Here is a 17,689-nt window from a genome sequence, read left to right as displayed (position 1 = left end):
TAATTCGAACTAGCATGTCCACACTGAGTGGACCCTGAACCGAGGTTAAGGATGGCCGGAAGCAGTGCCAGCAGAGCATCAGAGTAGGACTTAGAGCATGGAGCTGCTGTCTCAGGCTAGCCGAGGGCTGTGCTTAAAGGGACCCGACTCCCACCCCAGACAGACAGTTCTCAGTGGTTCCCCGCTTGCAAAGCAGTCCTGGCTTGGAGTGCCCTGAGTGCCCACACTCGGCACATCACAGCACTCGGCAATCAGTCTGGCTGCACTTGCCGCAGGCTGCCATCCGGGGGGAGGGGTCAATCGGGGGGCTGCAGGAGAGCTTCCACCCCGAGGAGCCCGCAGAGCCAGTCCAGTCCTCCCCATCGGGGGCTCGTACCCCATTCCTCCCTCACCTTCTTCCACTTATCCCTTTCTAGCGCCCCCTTCCTGATGTACAAAATAAAGGACACGTGTGTTCAAAAATAGAAACTCTCTTTATTGAACAAAACTCGGGGTAACTGGGAAAAGGAGGTGGGAGAGGGGAAGAGAGAGGGTGGGACAGGGGAGGGCAACTAAAATGATCAGAGGTTTGGAACAGGTCCCATATGAAGAGAGGCTAAAGAGACTGGGACTTCTCAGCTTAGAAAAGAGGAGACTGAGGGGGGATATGATAGAGGTCTATAAAGCATGAGTGGTGTGGAGAGGGTGCATAAAGAAAAGTTCTTTATTAGTTCCCATAATAGGACTAGAGGACACCAAATGAAATGAATGGGTTGTAGGCTTTAAAACTAATAAAAGAAAGTTCTTCTTCGCAAAGCAAATAGTCAACCTGTGGAACTCTTGCTGCAGGAGGCTGTGAAGGCTAGAACTAGAACAGAGTTTAAAGAGAAGTGAGATAAAGTCATGGAGGTTGGGTCCATGGAGTGCTATTAGCCAGGGGGTAGAAATGGTATCCCTGGCCTCTGTTTGTGGAAGGCTGGAGATGGATGGCACGAGACAAATGGCTTGGTCATTGTTTCGCTCCATCCCCTTCAGGGTCCCTAGTGTTGGCCACTGTCGGCAGACAGGCTACTGGGCTATATAGACCTTTGGTCTGACCCAGTACAGGCATTCTAAGCTCAGGGCTCAGGGTCAGGGGTCTCACTGGACCACCCTGATTTCCATGCACTTCTGGGTGGCCAGGCTGGCAGCTATCCTGCCCTAGATGGCCACTTTCCTGTTCCTAGTGTGGAGGTCGTGGATGAGGTCCACGATCTCCGCACTAGACCAGGTGGGCGCCCGCCTCTTGTGGACCTGTGCAGGCTCCTGGGAGCCAGCAGCCTGGTCCCGGGAAGAGGCGGAGGGATGGGTGGCAGCGGGTGGCTGGCTCGAGCCGTGCCAGGTGCAGGGTCTGCTGGCTGGGTGCTGGCAGGCTTGCACCTGGCACGGGCACCATAGCCAGCCCCTGCCCCTTTAAGGGCTCCGGGGCCGGGAGGAAGCAGAAGAGTTTCCCTGGTGGTGCCCAGAGTGGCCACCAGGGAAAGTTGGGGAGGGCTAGCCTCCCACTAGTTTGAATTAAGTGGCTACACAGCCCTTAATTCGAATTAGTTAATTCAAACTAGGCGTTAGTCCTCGTGGAATGAGGTTTACCTAGTTCCAATTAAGCGCACCGCTAGTTCAAATTAAGTTTGAACTAGCGGTTTGCATGTGTAGCGTCTATCAAAGTTAATTCGAAGTAACGTCTGTTAGTTCGAATTAACTTTGTAGTGTAGACATACCCTAAGTGTCTTCCGCAAACTTGCTGAGGGTGCAATCCATCCCCTCATCCAAGTCATTAATAAAGATATTGAACAAAACCGGTCCTAGAACCGAACCTTGGGGCACTCCGCTGGAAACCAACTGCCATCCTGACATCGAACCGTTGATCACTACCCGCTGGGCCCGTCCTTCTAGACATCTTTCTATCCATCTTACTGTCCATTTATCCAATTCACATTCTCTTAACTTACTGGGAAGAATATTGTGGGAGACCGTATCAAAAGCCTTGCTAAAGTCAAGGTATATCACATCCACTGACTTTCCCACGTCCACAGAGCCAGTTACCTCATCATAGAAGCTAATCAGATTGGTCAGGCATGACTTGCCCTTTGTGAATCCATGCTGACTATTCCTAATCACTTTCCTCTCGTCCAAGTGCCTCAAAATGGATTCCTTAAGGATCCCTTCCATGATTTTTCCAGGAACCGAGGTAAGACTGACCAGCCTATAGTTCCCTGGATCGTCCTTCTTCCCTTTTTTGAAGATGGGTACTACCTTTGCCTTTTTCCAATCATCCGGGATTTCTCGCGATGTCCACGACTTTTCAAGGATAATGGCCAAAGGCTCCTCAATAACATTTGCCAACTCCCTCAGTAGCCTTGGATGCATTAAGTCCAGACCCATGTATTTGTGTACGTTTAGCTTTTCTAAATAGTTCCTAACCTGTTCTTTACCCACCAAGGGCTGTGCATCTTCATCCCATCTTGCGTCACTTAGTGCATTAGTCCGGGTGCCAGCCTTGTCCGTGCATACAGAGGCAAAGAAAGCATTGAGTATTTCAGCTTTCCTCACATTATCTGTCACTGGGGGTATGTCTACACTACCACCCTAGTTAGAGCTAGGGTGGTAATGTAGGCAACCGGAGTTGCAAATGAAGCCCGGGATTTGAATTTCCCGGGCTTCATTTGCATATTGCCAGGCGCCGCCATTTTTAAATGTCCGCTAGTGCGGACTCCGTGCCCCGCGGCTACACGCGGCACGGACTAGGTAGTTCGGATTAGGCTTCCTTTTCCGAACTACCATTACTCCTCGTGGAACTAGGGTGGTAGTGTAGACATACCCTAGGTTACCTCCTTCATCTAGTAGGGGCTGCACACCCTCTCTGATCACCTTCTTCTTGTTAACATGCCTGTAGAAACCTTTCTTGTTACCCTTCATATCCTTAGCCAGTCGCAATTCCATTTGCGCTTTCGCCTTCCTGATAACCCCTCCAGCGTTCTCGAGCTAAACATTTAAACCCCTCCCTAGTCATTTGTCCAAGTCCAAGTTTCCACTTTTTGTAAGCATCCTTTTTGTTCTTTAGATCACCAAGGATTTCTCCTGTAAGCCAATCTGGTCTCCTACCATGTTGGCCTCTCTTGCTACGCGTCGGGATGGTATCTTTCTGTGCCTTCAATAAGGCTTCTTTAAAATACTGCCAGCTGTCCTGGACTCCTTTCCACTTCACATTAGCACCCAGGGAATCCTGCCCATCACTTCTCTGAGGGAGTCAAAATCTGATTTTTTGAAGTCCAAGGTGTGTATTTTACTACTCTCTTTTCTTCCTTTGGTCAGAATCCTGAAATCTACCATCTCATGATCACTGCTTCCAGGTTGTCACCTACCTCCACTTCTCCTATTTGTTCTTCCCTATTTGTGAGTGGAAGGTCAAACTGCGCACGGCCCCATGTCAGATCCTTCAGCACTTGTACCAAGAAGTTATCCCCAACATTCTCCAAAAACTTCCTGGATTGCCTGTGTACTGCTGTATTGGTTTCCCAACAGATGTCAGGGTGATTAAAGTCCCCCACAAGAACCAGGGCCTGCAATCTGGAAGCTTCTCTCAGTTGTCCGAAGAAAGCCTCATCCACCTGATTCGGTAGCCTGTAGGAGACACCAACCACAACATCACTGCTATTGTTTGCTCCTTTAATCTTAACCCATAGACTCTCAACATGTTTTTCTCCCTCTTTATACTGCAGTTCAGAGCAATCATAGTGCTCTCTTACATATAGTGCAACTCCTCCTCCTTTTCTCCTCTGCCTGTTCTTCCTGAACAGTCTATACCCTTCCATGACAGTGCTCCAGTACGCGAGACATCCCACCAAGTCTCTGTTATCCCAATTAAATCATATTTCTTGGACTGGGCCGGGGCCTCCAGTTCTTTCTGTTTGTTGCTCAGGCTTCTCGCATTAGTGTATAAACAACTCAGGTAACCAGTTGATTTCCCTATCTTCTCCATTCGAATCGGGGTCCTCCTTTCTTGCTTGTTCCTCTCTGCATTTCTTCCCGGTATCCGACTTTCCCACTCCCCTCGGGATTTTGATCACCGTCCCTGAACGAACCTAGTTTAAAGCCCTCCTCAGTAGGTTTGCAAGACTGCCCGCAAAGATGCTCCTTCCTCTCTTTGTTGGTGGATCCCATCTCTTCCTAACAATCCTTGTGCCCGGAACAGAGTCACATGGTCGAAGAAACCAAAGCCCTCTCTGCGACACCACCTGCGCAATCACGCATTTACGTCCTCAATTCGACCATCCCTGCCCAGTCCTTTCCCTTCAACAGGGAGGATGGATGAGAACACCACTTGCACGCCGAATTCTTGGATCCTTCTTCCCAGTGCTACATAATCCGCAGTAACCCGCTCGAGGTCATTCTTGGCCGTATCGTTAGTTCCCACGTGGAGAAGCAGGAAGGGGTAGCGATCCGAAGGTTTGATCAGTTTAGTAAGTCTCTCAGTCACATCTTGAATGCGAGCTCCTGGTAAGCAGCACACCTCTCAACATTCCAGGTCCGGATGGCAGAGGGATGGCTCAGTCCCTCTTAGGAGGGAGTCCCCGACCACCACCACCCATCATTTTCTTTTGGGGGTGGTGGCCGTGGAACTCCCATCCCTAGGACTACGCATCCCATGCCTTCCAGTAGATGGTGTTCCCTTCCAGTTTCTTTCTTATGAGGTCCCTTCCAAAGCATTCAGCACTGTAGAGACTGTGGAGAGAGCCTGAAAGCAATTACTTACCTCTATAGCATTGGGGGATTCCCATGCTGGCCTTTTTCCCCTTCTAGACGTTACATGCTGCCAGTTCTCTTCTTGGTCACGTACTGCCCTCTCTGGCTCTTCCACCTGCCATGCTTGAAGGATTAAATGCTGCCTTCTATCGAGGAAGTCTTCATCCTCTCTGATCTAGCGTAGAGACGACACTTGGGCCTCCAGTCCTGTAATTTTTTCTTCCAAAATGTCAACCAGCTTGCACTTTGTGCAGATGAAATCCGTTCTTTCTTCTGGGAGGAAGACAAACATGCACACGCTGTTCAGGTAACAACAGCAGACCTATCACCAACCATCGCTGCTGTGCTGGAGAAGGGATTTAAAAAGAAAGGCAAGAAAACCTGACGCCCTTCCCTCTCCCCTTCCCAACTCTCTCTCTAAACTCCCTGTTAGCACTCACCTGTTCGCAAGCTCCTTGGTCGCTTGCCCAGTGCCTTATAAAGCCCTGGAGTGCCTGAAAGTCCCTTCCCCTAGCAAGGATCAGCCAATCAGCAGAGGCTTCTAGAATTCAAACTTTAATTAGAAGCCAACAGTTTCCCCCTGCCAATCACAGCACACACTCCATGAAGGGGAGGGGAAGGGCAAAGGGGAAGTGAAAAAAAAAGCCTCACACACACAAACAGGGAAAAAAAAGCGAAAAAACAAAAAAACACCACCACACACCAACCCTCACTCACAAACACAAGCTCAGCACACAGTAAGAAAGCCCCAATAACAACACACACTTCTCTCAAGAGTCCTGTATCTGCTTCTCCTTCACCTGGAGAACTCCCTCTCTAAACTCCCTGTTAGCACTCACCTGTTCACAAGCCTACTCTACATCTTCTCTCCTAAAGAAAAACAAAGTAATGTATAAAAATAGCTAAGAATTATCTAATGGCCTATGCATTATATTCTCCACCCATATAGTCCATTTCTATAAACCCAATGTATCAGCTACCTGGAGAGAAGAAGTTACCAACACTTCACTCCTGAGTGAACCTTTATTGTTCATTTTCCTTCAAAACCCCTTCTCCAGGCAGGTTAGCAAGACTCTGAGTATTTCAGGACATTTAATTTCCTGTTCAGATCTTCTCAGTCTCATTAAAGATTGTGTTTCTCTTTTTCCTCAGCAGTTTCTCCTTTGTGCATTGATGATAAAGGATTGATTAAATGGGAACTGCCTCTACCATCTACTGTCAATGAGTTGAAACTATTGACACATCTAATGTCAATGTGTTGAAACTTTCCGGGAATGCCTGTAAATCCCTTGGATTACATTGATCTGTTTCCCTCTCATCTGTCTGGACTACATAAGACTCTTGACGAAGCTGTTCTTTAATGTTGGCCTCAAATATTAGAGGCCTTGTTCCTCAGTCACAGTCTATCAATTGGGTTAAGAGATTGGAGATCGTCAGCCCTTTTCTCAAAATAATATTTCTGCTTTCACTTTTGATTTTCTTCCATTATTGTTTTTATTGTTATGGTAAATTAGATCTCATCTTTCTTCCCATTAACAGCTAAGCTGGAGAAAAGTCATTCTCCAGAAAGGTACTTCCTGCCCTTGGAAATCATTCCATCTGTCACAGTAAGTTCATGTTTGCAGTTCCAATAGCCTTTTATACTGGGACAATAACTGCTTGTTTCTTCAGGCCACCCTGCAACTTATCTTTCTTCATTTCCAGGTTTATTAGTTGCAGTTTCCTTTTAGCTAAGGAAATTGACCTTACAATCAGATCTACATGGGCTTGCATCTCTGTCACAAAAGTTTTCTCTGATTTCATGGGGGCCACTGTCTGGCACATGCATCTTTCAGTGAATATGAATTAACCAGGTGAGTAGGTCACAACCAAGTCATACTTTTGCAGTTTTATTATCATTCTTTTAATCAGTAGGTACAGTCATTTGGTGGTTTGCTAAATAATGCTATCAGGTGCTTACAGTCCATTTCAACTTCCAGTGACTGTCCATAAGTATACTGATTGAATCTCTCACGGGCAAGCAATATTCCTGAAGCTCCTTCTTCTTCTGTGTATATCTGATTTTTGCCTCAGTCAGTGACTTGGATGCACATAGGCCTTCCTGGGGCATAGAATTTCAACACTGGCTCTTGTATCCATTGTTGCTTTAAACCGTTCTATGATTCCTTGAATTTGACTCCCCTAATGCCATTCAATTTTATTTTCTAGGAGTTTTCTGCTGCATTGGTAGATAGATAAAGTAGGACTTTTCCAAGATAATTAACGATCCCTAAGAACATATATATTTAAAGTGCTCATATACAAATACTAGAAATCCAAATAATTAGATGGGTGAACTATAGTGCTTCTCTTTAAATGAGGATGATGATATAATAGGCATCACAGAAACTGGGTGGCTTAAGTTTAATTAATAAGACACAATAAGACTAGGATACAAAATATATCAGAAGAACAGAACAAGTTGTGCTAGTGGAGAGTGTCACTATATGTGAAAAAGTCTAGAATCAAATAAAGTAAAAAATTTAAATGAAACAAACTGTACCTTTCTTTATGGGTAGGGTCTTAAAAAGAGCTAGATAAACTCATGTAAGATACGTGTTAATTTCCTCTGGGGCACCTGGTATTGGCCACGGTCAGAAGATAGCATACTGGGCTAAATAGATGTCTGGTCTGGTTCTTATTTTCTAATTATTGGACATCTTTTTTTGCTGGAGAGATGCCATCATTTCAGTGGCTGCAATCTTCCTCTAATCAGGTTTTACTCTTTCCTTGGAAGTAATGTCACCCAGAAAAGTCAGATCTGTAACCCCTAAAACACATTTCTCCCTATTTATTTTGAGGTTTGAGCCCAGAGGATAATGTCATCCAATATAGTATCAACATCATTAATGTGGTCATAGATCATAAGTATGATTTTGTGATACACTTCTGGTGCTGAAGCTATTGAGAAAAACTAAGCATTAATATATGTATCCACTAAATAAGCTTTTTTCAGTTAATTTTAGTTGCCAAACACCTATGGATGCATGCAATTTACTGAAAATACTGAGAATTTGCAATTTAGAGTCATAATCTCTTCTCTAGTTGACTATTAGAAATGTTCATTTTTTTACAGACTTATTGACATTCCTGGGATCCAAGCATATACATCAGGGGAGAGCAAGAGGCTGCCAGCAGGCTGGATTCAGCCCACTAAGCCACTGGCTCTGGCTCGTGGCCGCGTTGCCAAAACCCTTAAGCAGAGATCAGTTCACATTTTTAAAAGCCAGCTGTTCTCCACTTGGTACGAACTGGGGAAGGAAGAAGGAGACTTCCCATACTGTTCCTGCCTACCCAGCAAAATCTCTCAGCTCCCATTGGCCAATCTCTCAGTTTCCAGCCAATAGGAGCTTAGAATTTCTGCTTGGAGCAGGGGCAACGTAGGAAGCCTTCTCCCTTTCTTTTCATCCGCCCTCCCCTTCGCTTCCCTCTCATGCCCAGAATGGAGCCACATGGAACAGCCTGATGCAGACAGTCTGCTTCAGGATTCTGCTGGTAAGCGCCTCCTAGCCAGAGCCTGCCTCAGACACCCCTGTCCTAGATCACAACTGCGTTCTTCACCCAAACTCTCTCCCAGACCCCATTCTCCTTGCAGCACCCCAATCCCTTACTCAAGCTCCTTTCTGCACCCAGACTCCATTCCAGACCCCACATCTCCTCCATTAATATCCGGGAAGAGTGTGGCCCTTGATAGCTTTCCAAAATCTTGGAGTGGCTCACCCCATCAAAAATTATTGCCCACCCCTGATATACATGGCTGGCTATTACTTTTTTGCCATTATGATGAGAAAAGTTAGCTATTCTGTGGGCTACTCAATTTTTATTTTAGTTGCATTGCTTCCACCTGCTTCCATTCCTCATGGGACCTGCTTGTTTATCTAGATGATTTGTTCACCTGGCAAGCAACCCGGCCCTTGAAAGAGGACATGATATTCCTGAAAGACTGCCTCCTAGTATAGTTCCATATGATATTGTAGTGAGAGTGCCTGTTTCACTAGACTGAATTTCTCACATGGAGCCAGGCCTAAACTTAGTGTCACCTTCTTTTCACTACAATGAAAAGGAGCCTGTTTATGGTGTTTTTATGATGGATGCTAGCAATGCACCTTTCTTCCACTTGAATATTTGTTTCAGAATAACCAGTTACTTTTATTTTTGTTCGTCCAAGATTTGGTTGTATTTTTGACTTTCATAACGTTGGGTGTGTCTAGACTACAGGATTTTGTAGACAAAAGTGGACTTTTGTCGACAAAACTATACCTGCGTCTGCACAACCACCGAGTTCTGTCGACATAACATCGACAGAACTTGACAGTTTTGTCAACAGCAGTAAACCTCATTCTGCGAGGAATAACACCTTTTGTCGACAGAGTTCTGTCGACAGAAGGCATTATTGCATCTACACTGTCCTTTGCGTCTACACTCTCATATTGACAAAGCGGCTTGCTTTGTCGACAGTACTGGATGCAGTCTAGATGCCTTTTGTCAACAGAAGCTTTATCGACAGTATCTGTCGAGAGAGCTTGTCAACAAAAGCCTGTAGTCTAGACGTACCCATTGTTCAGACATAACAGTAGTTTGGACTCCTTTGTCCAGTTTTAGTGGAATAATTGTCCCATTCATCCAGTCCCTCTTATCAGGCTTGCTAGAGCCCAGTGTGTCTATGGAAAAAAAACAACCCCATCTCATAGAGATTGTTTTTTAACTGAATGCACTTGCCTTTTCTGCTTTTTGGATCTGCAGCATTTGCAAAATGATTATTTTTCACACATTTATAACAGAGTTCCCCACAGGCAACATACTGTTTGGAGCCTTTCTGTGATCCATGCCTGCCACGTGACCATCTGTACCCAGTCTTCCCTCTAGCAGTGTTTCTCCTAGCAAATGGTTCCACTCTTTGATTTGACCTATTTTGGCTATATTCTTTTTTATTTAATACATGAATAACCCCTCTGGTCAATTCAGTTCTTTGGCTTGTGCTTTCACAATTTCTGCTGCTCTGTATATTTTGAGAGCTTTATTTTAATGTTAAGCCTCCTTCATGGAGCGAACACTCTTAACCCATTGTCTTTAATGCTTCAGATGATTCTATCTCTGATCAGAGACTACTGTCACAGGTTTTACTGAGTTTCTCTAATGTGGCGACATATTGCTCTGTGGTGTTATCAGGCTTTTGGCCTCTCAAAAGTTTCACTCCAATTAGGCAACATTTTATTTAACTTCATGCTTTCACCTTGGGTTCGTCTACACAGCAGGGCTTAACTCGAAATAAGCTATGGAAATTCATATTTGCGTATCTTATTTCAAAATAGCTTATTTCGAAATTGGGACTGTCTACACAGCATTTATTTCAAAATAGAGCACACTTCCTTCAACTTCTCTACTCCTCGTACAATGAGGGCTACACACGTCGGAGTCAGACGTCCTCCAGCTTGACAGTATTTTGACATTATTTCAAAATAACTGCCTGCTGTGTAGATGCGAACCAAGTTATTTCCAAATAATGTTGCTGTGTAGATGTACCCCTTCTTCAGCTTTTTTCCAATGCTTCCTCCCCAGCCTGCAAACAGATTGATGATTTCACTTTTATTATTTTTCTCCTCTGCTCCTATGTTTGCTACATACAATTCGAATCTCTGGAATTGTTTCTAGTTCTCAGCAACATTGCTTGACAATTTCACAGTGGATGGTTGCTGCAAGATGTTCATCCCGCCCCCTAAAACTAGTCAAGCTGCTATTTTGCTTACTGAACACATGCAAAAGCTTCTGTGTTTCTTTGGTGCCTCCCTTTGTCTCTGCTTTCAGTTGCATGTTTTTGCATGTTAACTTAAAAAATAATTGCAGTTTCCTTCACATTCAGCACTTCTGACACCACACAATGATCTTGGTGTTCATTAAGCAACAAACAAGTGAATAAGAAAGGACTACAACTTTAATAAAACAAACTTGAGCGCATCTCTGGTGAAATGCTATACACAGCTATGTGGTGTCCCCAATACCCAGCACCAGGGCACATCTCCAAATTCCTATTTTCACAAGGGTGTGTCCATAAATTATAATTTTCTACGAACTTAACTCTACATCCTCTGGTAGAGTTAAGAGAGTGTCAGGAAGCTGCTTGTGAGGGCAGTGAATTGGGGACAAGGACAGGCCATATGGGTCACCTGTCACCTTCCTTTACAATACCCCGCCAGAATCTGTCATGTGACACTTTTGGCCAATTGTAATTTTTTTTTTCCTTCCAGAAAGAGGTTGAACTACTGTGACATGATCAGAATGAAAGATGGGCACCCAAAATCAGCAGTGACAGAAAATATTGTAAATCTCTTAGCGCTTGTCTATTCCTGCTGTTCTCAGGGCATTAACTGTATCGAATGTTAGTATTTGTACATCACCTATCACTATGTGGCACTGATCTCTTGGCATTACCATTGTGTGTGCATATGTGTGTGTGTGTGTCTACGCACAATGGTAATGCCCAAGAGATCAGTGCCACATAGTGATAGGTGCCATACAAACCCTAACATATGATACAGTTCTCACACACACACACACACACACATATATATATATATATATACCATAGTCCATCCTGTGCTTTTCAACACATTGGGCTACCCACATTCTCCATGTTTGCTTATCAGCTGCCATGTAACCTAAGTCCTCCCACTTCAAATTAATGTTGCTGAAAATTGTACACTTCCAAGTCATCCTAGATCTACCCCTCTTTCTTGTTGAATTTTCTGGCTTCCAACTGACAGCCAGAATTGGTTCTTGGTTATGATCCATTGATAACACATGCCTTAGCCACTGATGTATTCTCTTACATATTTGTGGTAGAGACCTTGCTTTAGCCATTTTTCTAATCACATAGCTCATTTTTCTTTCCTCATAGCTTATTCCTAATACTCTCTACAAACACTTATGCTGAAAAATAACAGATGAGTGGATGCTTAGTATTGTATGTGAGGATACGGTATTAATTTTCCAAATATTCCCAAGTTTACCAAAGGCTGCATTTGCTATGCTGATCTTTATTCTTATTTCCTCAAAGCATGCACCATCTTGGTTTATTGAACTTTCAAGATATTTGAATCGATCTACTCTCTCTAGGTCTTCATTGTCGATTTTAATGCTTAAACCCATATCTCCAGTTACCTTGATTTTAAATTCCTTTCCATTTTATTACACTCCTTCCTTCTCCATCATTTCTTTAAATTCATTTTTGCATGATTGAAGTCCTTCAGCATTTTCGTGTAGAAGAGAGATATCATCAGCAAAACGTAAATCGGATAATTTCCAATGATTCCACCATCAACCATGATGATTATTCTTATATCTCCTGAGGCCATAATCAATGCTGAGCAAGACAAAAAATGGAGACAGGATGCATTTCAAATGATTTACTTAATCCTAAATCTAATTTAAAACATCATTTGGAATTAGTTAAAAATGCATTCATTTCACTGTTAAGTTTAATCAGAATTCCATACTGCCTAACAATTTTCCATATTATATCCCTATTAACACCACTGAATGCTTTTTTTGAAAGTCTATGACATTAATATTGAGGGCATTACTATATGAATAAAAATAATAATATTATTAGAACACATCCAGAAACATTTATTCTTAGTATGATGAGGGCTCCATCTGCCGAACCAGGCCAACCCATTGGCCCAGTTTGGGATTGGTACTCTCCATCACCCAGTTGTCTGGATTTCCTGCTAATTTAGGGAGCTGCAGCAAGGTGGTCTCTGGGTCCCTAGCAGGGCTACGTAAACAAACAGCTCATAGTTCCTGAGCCTCTGGGCTGGGACCAACCACCACACCTGGAGTTCTGGCCTGTTGGATGGGTCAGGCAAGAGCATGCAAAGCAGAACAGCAATCAGTCACTTGTCCCTAGGTTGGCCAGAACAGTCTATTGCCTTTAAGCTGGGAAGTGGAGAAGACAGCACATATACCTGGTGGCTCATGGGGTGTGGTAGGAGTACCCAGACCCCCCTGTCCACCAGGTTCCAACCCAGGGTCCTATAAACTGGGGAATTCCCTGTTAGAGATTCAGGCTTCGGCTTCTACTACTTTCCCTGGGTTGCTTCCTACCACGATATGTTTCATGGGTATCTCCTGAGATGGTAGCAGCTTAGCTTTCCAGTTAGACTTCTAAGTCAGTGAGTCAGCCACAGCATAGTCTGGGTCCTCTGGCTCTACTGCCTGGAGCGTCGCTGGCATCGCTACGGAAACCTGCAGTCCATATCCTTCCTCTTCAGCAGCTAGCTCTGACTGAGCAGTGCTGCCTCCTTTTACCTAATCCCTCCACATGGAGCATCCACAGCAGGGGGAGGCACCCCTTGACCCAAAGTAATTGGCCCTTCCCCATTCACCCAGTGTGAGCAAGGATTTAACTGTCCAGTAAATGTTTGAATACTGAGGGCTTGATACGACCCAAATATTTTTTAAGTACCCACATTTTTTTACATACATACACTCAGGGTATGTCTACACTTTCCCCCTACTTCGAAGTAGGGAGGCAAATGAAGCACACCAAAGTTGCAAATCAAGCCCGGGATTTAAATATCCTGCACTTGATTTGCATGTTCCCAGCCGGTCGCCATTTTAGAAATTCACTATCCCTGAGTAACTGCCCGGGTCTACACGCAGTAGTGAAGTGGGAGTCCGATTTAAAGCCCCTAATTCGCATTAGTTGGTAAACCTCATTGCAGGAAGAATACCAGCTAATTCGTGTTAGGGCTTTAAATCGGACTCCTGTTTCACTGCCGTGTGTAGACATGGGCAGTTACTCCGGGATAGTGAATTTCTAAAATGGCAACCAGCCGGGAACATGCAAATCAAGAGCGGGATATTTAAATCCTGGGCTTGATTTGCAACTTCAGTATGCTTCATTTACCTCCCTACTTCGAAGTAGGGGGAAAGTGTAGACGTACCCTCACACACACCTGAATTATTTTTCTCAATTTAAAACACGCAGAAAAAAATGTTCAACTAGTTGGAATTTCTGTGGGACAGAAATTCTGCTTCTCAGTCAGCTATAATCATCAGAATAACTGGCAGCTCAGTTGACCAAAACTGATGTTCTTACTCCTCTTTTAGTTTGATTCTGGCAGCGCCAACCACTGGAAATGTGCTTGAGTGAAAACAAATTGAGAATGGAGATTGGCTTCAGATGGAGAGCTCCAAAGCTGAGTTGAAGTTGTACTGCTAAATCCCACAGTCTGCTTTGAAAATTTCATTCTGTGTTTTTGTCCGGAACCTTTATAGATAAATCTGATCAAAGCACCCAGCCTTATTTTCGTGATAGAAATGTAGCCGTGTTAGTCTGGGGTAGTTGAAGCAAAATGCAGGACAATGTAGCACTTTAAAGACTAACAAGATGGTTTATTAGATGATGAGCTTTCGTGGGCCAGACCCACTTCCTCAGATCAAATAGTGGAAGAAAGTAGTCACAACCATATATACCAAAGGATACAATTAAAAAAAATGAACAAATATGAAAAGGACAAATCACATTGCAGAACAGAAGGGGGATGCGGGGGGGTGGGAAGGGGGAGGAAGGAAGGTAAGTGTCTGTGAATTGCTGATATTAAAGGTAGGGAGAGTGGGATGTTTGTGAGTTAATGGTATTACAGGTGATAATTGGGGAAACTGTCTTGGTAATGGGTGAGAAAGTTCAAAGTCTTGTTAAGTCCTTGGTGATAAGTGTCGAATTTTAACATGAATGACAGTTCAGAGGATTCCCTTTCAAGTGCAGATGTAAAAGGTCTTTGTAGCAGAATGCAGGTGGCTAAGTCATTTAGAGAGTGTCCTTTCTGGTTAAAGTGGCAAGAAACTGTTTTCTCTTTGTGATCTTGTCTGATATCTGTTTTGTGGGCATTAATCCTTTGGCGAAGTGTCTGAGATGTTTGTCCAATGTACATAGCAGACGGACACTTTCGGCACATGATAGCATAGATTATATTTCTGGATGCGCAGGAATATGTGTTCTTGATCTTATAACTTACTTGGTTAGGTCCAATAATGGTATCAGCAGAATGAATATGTGGACAAAGCTGGCAACGGGGTTTGTTGCAAGGGAAGGTACCAGGGTTGGTATTAGTGTGGTATGTCCTGTGGTGGTTGGTAAGAATCATCTTGAGGTTAGGTGGTTGTCTATATGAGACTATGGGTCTGTCTCCCAGAGCCTCTTTGAGTATGGTATCCTGTTCCAATATAGGCTGTAGTTTATTGATAATGTGTTGGACAGGTTTTAGTTGGGGGTTGTAGGTGATGACAAGTGGTGTTCTATTGTTGGTTTTCTTGGGTCTGTCTTGAAGTAGATGGTTTCTAGGTATTCGTCTGGCTCTTTCAATTTGCTTTTTTATTTCTCTGGGTGGGTAGTTGAGATTTATAAATGCTTGGTAGAGATCCTGAAGCTTCTGGTCTCTGTCAGTGGGGTTAGAGCAGATGCGGTTGTATCGAAGGGCTTGGCTATAGACGATGGATCGTGTGGTGTGTTCTGGATGGGAGCTGGATGCATGTAGGTAACTGTATGAGTCGGTGGGTTTTCTGTAGAGAGTGGTGTCTAATTTTCCATTGTTGATTTGTACGGTGGTGTCCAGGAAGTGGATCTCTCGTGTAGAATGGTCCAGGCTGAGGTTGATGGTGGGGTGTAGGTTGTTGAAATCTCTGTGGAATATCTCCAGTGTTTCTTGGCCATGTGTCCAGATCATAAAGATGTCATCGATGTACCGTAGGTAGAGGAGGGGTGAAAGGGGACGGGAGTTGAGGAAACGTTGTTCTAGGTCAGCCATAAAGATGTTAGCATACTGTGGGGCCATGCGTGTACCCATGGCTGTGCCGCTGATCTGGAGGTATAAGTTGTTCTCAAACTGGAAATAATTGTGGGTGAGAACAAAGTTACATAGGTCTGCTATCAGGTTGGCAGTAGTGTCCTCTGGGATAGTGTTTCTAATTGCTTGTAATCCGTCTTCATGTGGGATGTTGGTATATAGAGCTTCTACATCCATGGTGGCAAGGATGGTATTATTGGGGAGGTTATCGATGTTTTGTAGTTTCCTTAGGAAGTCAGTAGTGTCTCGGAGATAGCTGGGGGTATTGGTTACGAAGGGTTTGAGAAGAGTGTCTACATAGCTGGATAGACCAGTAGTGAGCGTGCCAATACCAGAGATGATGGGACGTCCGGGGTGCCCAGGTTTATGGATCTTGGGAAGTAGATAGAACAATCCTGGTCGGGGGTCAGAAGGTGATTCTGTGAGGATTTGTTCCCGAGTAGCTGTGGGGAGGCTTTTAAGGAGACAGTGTAGTTTCTTTTGGTAGTCCAAGGTGGGGTCAGAGGGGAGAGGTTTGTAAAATGTGGTGTTCGAGAGTTGTCTGGTTGCCTCCTGGTAATAGTCAGCCTTATTCATAATGACCACAGCACCCCCTTTGCATCTGCTCTAACCCCACTGACAGAGACCAGAAGCTTCAGGATCTCTACCAAGCATTTATAAATCTCAACTACCCACCCAGAGAAATAAAAAAGCAAATTGAAAGAGCCAGACGAATACCTAGAAACCATCTACTTCAAGACAGACCCAAGAAAACCAACAATAGAACACCACTTGTCATCACCTACAACCCCCAACTAAAACCTGTCCAACACATTATCAATAAACTACAGCCTATATTGGAACAGGATACCATACTCAAAGAGGCTCTGGGAGACAGACCCATAGTCTCATATAGACAACCACCTAACCTCAAGATGATTCTTACCAACCACCACAGGACATACCACACTAATACCAACCCTGGTACCTTCCCTTGCAACAAACCCCGTTGCCAGCTTTGTCCACATATTCATTCTGCTGATACCATTATTGGACCTAACCAAGTAAGTTATAAGATCAAGAACACATATTCCTGCGCATCCAGAAATATAATCTATGCTATCATGTGCCGAAAGTGTCCGTCTGCTATGTACATTGGACAAACATCTCAGACACTTCGCCAAAGGATTAATGCCCACAAAACAGATATCAGACAAGATCACAAAGAGAAAACAGTTTCTTGCCACTTTAACCAGAAAGGACACTCTCTAAATGACTTAGCCACCTGCATTCTGCTACAAAGACCTTTTACATCTGCACTTGAAAGGGAATCCTCTGAACTGTCATTCATGTTAAAATTCGACACTTATCACCAAGGACTTAACAAGACTTTGAACTTTCTCACCCATTACCAAGACAGTTTCCCCAATTATCACCTGTAATACCATTAACTCACAAACATCCCACTCTCCCTACCTTTAATATCAGCAATTCACAGACACTTACCTTCCTTCCTCCCCCTTCCCACCCCCCCGCATCCCCCTTCTGTTCTGCAATGTGATTTGTCCTTTTCATATTTGTTCATTTTTTTTAATTGTATCCTTTGGTATATATGGTTGTGACTACTTTCTTCCACTATTTGATCTGAGGAAGTGGGTCTGGCCCACGAAAGCTCATCATCTAATAAACCATCTTGTTAGTCTTTAAAGTGCTACATTGTCCTGCATTTTGCTTCAGCCTTATTTTCAGCTTTCAAGATCAATTGGACAGTTTAGAAAAAAATCATCTTCCAACTTCTAAACGTTGCAAATATACTAAAGGAGTCACTTTGGCAGAGAAATGGTATGTTCTTAACTTGAATTAGTTAAAGTGAATTAACTAACTGGAGGTAAAATTCTGGTTAAGACAAAGCAGTTTATAGCTTTCACATAAGTGGAATAAATCAAATTGAAAACCACTTTATTTTTCTAATGAAGGAAAAGCCTGAGAGATCGTAATCATGGAACCAATCAGTGTCTTCTTAAAGCTACTTTACAGAGCAGTGTCATAATTTATCATACTGA

Source organism: Pelodiscus sinensis, chromosome 2 (genome assembly GCF_052426305.1).
Source record: "Pelodiscus sinensis isolate ZL-2025 chromosome 2, ASM5242630v1, whole genome shotgun sequence".
NCBI classification, from domain to species: Eukaryota; Metazoa; Chordata; order Testudines; family Trionychidae; genus Pelodiscus; species Pelodiscus sinensis.
Note: the sequence above shows the minus strand (reverse complement) of the source record.